Source organism: Pecten maximus, chromosome 9 (genome assembly GCF_902652985.1).
Source record: "Pecten maximus chromosome 9, xPecMax1.1, whole genome shotgun sequence".
NCBI lineage: Eukaryota > Metazoa > Mollusca > Bivalvia > Pectinida > Pectinidae > Pecten > Pecten maximus.
In genome coordinates this window covers 35,655,771-35,660,664 of record NC_047023.1, presented here as the reverse complement: position 1 = coordinate 35,660,664, position 4,894 = coordinate 35,655,771, and the positions used below count along the sequence as shown (strand labels likewise).

General features: G+C 32.2%; 1 long non-coding RNA gene across 1 annotated transcript; it reads right to left on the bottom strand.

Moving 5' to 3' along the window:
* Window positions 1–2,330: 2,330 nt before the first annotated feature.
* LOC117334115 lies at window positions 2,331–4,142 on the bottom strand. The gene is made up of 2 exons (XR_004534035.1): window positions 4,053–4,142; window positions 2,331–2,425 (listed from the first exon to the last, which is right to left on the bottom strand). It is a non-coding gene; the product is annotated as an uncharacterized LOC117334115 (long non-coding RNA).
* Between the last annotated feature and the right edge of the window lie 752 nt (window positions 4,143–4,894).

The window sequence follows — 4,894 nt, the reverse complement described above, 5'->3', positions numbered from 1 at the left end:
ATCATATTGTCGAAATCACAAAATCAGTATTCGATGCTGGATGAACTTGGCATCAGAGAGCGGTTTAATCTCCTATTTGACTCCATAAGCCTCCTTATAATGCCATTTTATCCTGTTTCAATATTTCCATCTACTTCTATAAGGATTTCTCCACCACAACCATGTAAAATCACCAGGGGACGTATCACAGGGACGTGTGAGATACCTGTGGGGACACTTTGACGATCACTTCATTTACGTTATGTATCTAATATGTATATTACTTTGTGTGAATTGTTTTGGAAGCATACCATGGTAAACATCAATATACAAAGTATGATGTAAGTGATCTAATCCGATACACATGTCAGTTGTCTTCAGTCATGTGGTTTATTTATTTATTTATTTATTTATTTAATTATTATTTATTCATTTATCATTTTACCTATCATTTGGGGGCAGGGATGTTTCCCTGTTCTTTTGAACTAATGATCCTTGTAAGATTGCCATTCTATAGTAAAATATTGAAGAGTGGGCGAAATAAATGAAAAACGGCAATTTTGAAAAAGTGTTGTTTACAAAGACAACACATACAATATTAAGCTGAGCAATAAAGAAGCTTCATAATGTTGAATTGTAGAGAATAGTACAAATATTCTACTGGAAAAATAAGCAACCAATGTAATAAAAACAGTTCAAAAAGAAAATGTGGGATTTTTTTAATGATAATTAGTAGCCGTTAGTATATTAGTCCGTGACGTTAGTTGCTCGTTTTGTGATCAACTGTCACTTATACAAGGGAAATAACTCTTATGTGTCACAACCGATGAAGATCGGACAAGTTAGCTCCCCTGTCATCACACTTTAAGTGCCTAGAAAAAGTGAAAAGTTTTGAAATCCGCAGGAAATTATATCAAGCACTATTTCTAATCCATAATGTTTGGACCTGAGCCTTGACCGATATCAAAACTGAGATACATTAACACACGACGAGACACTAAAAGGCTCGAAACAATGTTTGCTTATTATTGGCAAGAGTTGAGAAAATAAAGTTACAATGTACTGCCAAATATTCCATATAGAGCAATGTCACCTGTGGAAAAGGCCGCATATATTACTAAAATAAACAATAAGAACCTGTGTTTCCATGGGGCTTTGTTTGTAACAGTGTTATTTCCCTCTTGTTGATAGCCCGCTTTGTTCTAACACCATTATAGCATTTTGCCTCTTTTTCTAATTTCATTTACGTATCACAACTGATGCACGCGAATGATGAACCGACAAATGATTATGATTCTCAACTGTTAATGCATACAAAGTTTAAATGTTCGATCTATAATGTTTGACGAAATTCCTCTCCGTCGCCACATGTTCCGGTATTCCACCTACTTTATGTGGGTTTTTCCCCATTGACACTTGTAATCCCCTTTTCCCCTTCCCCTCTACCCAGTTTACACTCATTTACAGTTCTATTTCTTTCCTTTCTATCTATAAATAACTAAAGGAAAGGGGCCGAGGTAGCTCAGTCGGTTAGAGGGCCGGCACCGCTAACACACTTAATTATGAAAGACTAATTATTTAGTGTTTTAGTGAGAAATGGAAATATGCGAATTAGTATTTTGTTAATTTCTTTCTTGGTGTGGCGTTGCTCTGCATTTATAAGCGCAGGAATATGACGATGCTCAGTGAAGGGACTGTTCCAATGTTGCGATTTTTAAAATTTACTATAAAACAATTCAGTAGTTATATTTTTTACATATTATCGTAATCGGGATAACTGGAAGCTTTTTGATAAGAAATATTTTGCAGACGATAATAGAATGGTTTTTGCCGATTTTGATGGTGTTACTGTCAATATTTGAGTATCTAATACGTGTGTATGGTACCTGCTTTTTTTCATAATGAAAGTTAAACATCTTTGATTATACTGCCTGACAAAAATTCTGTAATATTTTAATTATGTCTTTCTTATAATGCATTTTATCTGTGAACTGTGAGGAACCTCAGGGGCCCCAACCCCCGGGGCCCTATGTCTGGGATATTAAATATTTAATTTTAAGATGAACAAAGAGCACCGGCCACGAAACCTCAGGCTGCCTATAAGGATAGCCATCTTGAATGAAGCATTCTGGAAGAGAAAAATCCTCAATAGATGTCATCAATTCTCTCTCTTGTATCTTGGTTTCAAATACAGAAGTGACATACCTTTCTTTAACTGTATTTTCTTGAGATTTTATTTTTTCAGGGTGAAAACCTTTGGAGATTGAAGAAAAGCATGTTGAAGATTGTATTAAAAAAAATAAAAAAACAAAAAACACATGTAGATAATTTATTGAGATCTGTTGTTTTTTTTATTATTTAATCAAAAAAAAACATTTATGGAAATCATTGAAATTTTCCAGTGCTTTTTCATTTTCCACTTCATGGAAGGGGATGAGGTATCTGTCTGAAAAATAAAAAGAATTGAAGATAGAATGTTTGACTTTTAACAGTTTATAATTATAATAAAAAATAGAGTAGAAAAAGGACAAATAAAAGATATGAAAACTGATACTCACTATTCTGTTTTAATATGTAGTTGTTTTATATGGCAAATCTATACAAATTCTTCATCTGAGGGTGGTTCACTGTTATCAAGGATGCACATCTCAGTTCAAAATAATCATTCTTAATTGTTGTCTTCATTACAGTAGTAAAACAAAGGTTTTGTTTTGTTGCTAGATCTAAACAATACTGCCGTGGTAAAATGCTTTCACTTTCTATTCCCGGAACTTTCTAGACTGTGACGTCACAGCCATAACTGTCCAGAGTGTTACGGAGGTCATTTTTGTGAATTACAATAGATTTAGATAGTTTTTATTGTAAAATGAAATCATGTCAGTTCAAAATAATCATTCTGAATTGATGTCTTCATAGTTTTGATAATTTAAAGGTGTTGTTTTGTTGCTAGAACTTAAAATGCTGTCTTTGTAAAATACTTTCACTTTCCATTCTCGGAACTTTCTAGAGAGTGTGACGTCACATCCGTTAATGTCTTGAGTTGTACGGAGGTCTTTTTAATAGAATCATATTGATTCAAAATAAACATTCTAAAACTGTGTCTTTTTAACATGCTAATTTAACATGCTAACAATAAAATGCTAAAATAAGCATGTTGGCATGTTAAAAACAGCAAATCAGCATGATAAATTATCATGTTAGCATATTAAATTAGCAATCAGCATGTTATATTAGCATGTTGACATGTTAAATTAGCATGTTAACATGTTCAATTAGCATGTTAGCATGTTAAAAACAGCAAATCAGCATGTTCAATTAGCATGTTAGCATGTTAAAATAGCATGTTAGCATGTTAAATTAGCATGTTAAAAACACACAGTTTTAGAATGTTTATTTTGAATCAATATGATTCTATTTTACAATAAAAACCATTTGAATATATTGTAATTTACGGAAAAAGACCTCCGTACAAATCAAGACAGTAACGGATGTGACGTCACACTCTCTAGAAAATTCCGAGAATGGAAAGTGAAAGTATTTTACAAAGACAGTATTTTTAGTTCTAGAAACAAAACACCTTTAAATTATCAAAACTATGAAAGACATCAATTCAGAATGATTATTTTGAACTGACATGATTTCATTTTACAATAAAAACTATCTAAATCTATTGTAATTCACAAAAATGACCTCCGTAACACTCTTGACAGTTATGGCTGTGACGTCACAGTCTAGAAAGTTCCGGGAATAGAAAGTGAAAGCATTTTACCATGGTAGTATTTTTATTTCTAGCAGCAAAACAAAACCTTTAAATTATCAAAACTATGAAGACATCAATTCAGAATGATCATTTTGAACTGAGATGATTTCATTTAACAATAAAAACTATCTAAATCTATTTGTAATTCACAAAAAATGACCTCCGTAATACTTAGTCACTTGAGCATCAACAAATCAATCTCCGTAAATCAATCTCCGTAAATGATGATAAAAACAAACTTCCTTCTAAATGTATTGGTATATTTACAATAAATATTCTATGATAAGATTAAAAAGATTAAAAAACAACTTACCTGCTATATTTTATGATGTTAAAACCCATAAACATCCTGAGGTGATGTAAATACGGATGCTGCCATGTTGAATTCTTCACAGCCTCATTCTGGAATGTTTTGAGGTTTACACATATTTAAAAATGGGGTGTATACAACAAATTTAGCATGGCTGATACACAGACAGAAACTTTTTACGTGTCATCAGGATCATTTATCATGAGAACTTGTTTTTCAAATTCAAGGCCTCTGATGAATTTGGTTCCAATGTTTTTTTTATATACACCATGAATCATCAACAGCAGATATCGAAAGAAGAAGATTCCAGAAGAACTTTAAAAGATAAAATCTCAAAAAAAAAAAAAAAACATTAAAGAAAGGTATGTCACTTCTGTATTTGAAACCAAGATACAGGGGAGAGAATTGCTGACACCTATGGATGATTTTTCTCTTTTTCCCATGAGGGCAGCCATCTTGAAATGAGGTATTCTCGGAGAGAAAAATCCTCCATAGTGCCAGCATATCTCTCTATTTCCTTCTCGAAAGTGTACATGTACCTTTCTCTGATAGTTATTTTCAAAACCTTAATTATCTGCTATAAGATAAAATTGTACAGTAGATTATTTCCGGTTTTAATAAAATGTCTGATCTTTCCCAAAATTCTTAATTCCTTGTTGACAAAATACACACTTAGCGTGATTTAATAATCGGAAATCAAGAAACATTATATAAGTGAATTTAAACTTTTCGGAACCTGTGTTCTGCAAAACAAGATTTATATTTATGACATTGGGCATAAGTATGTTTACGCTATAAGCAAAGTAAGTAACAACACCCCTTTCATTAATATCTTAGACGTTTCC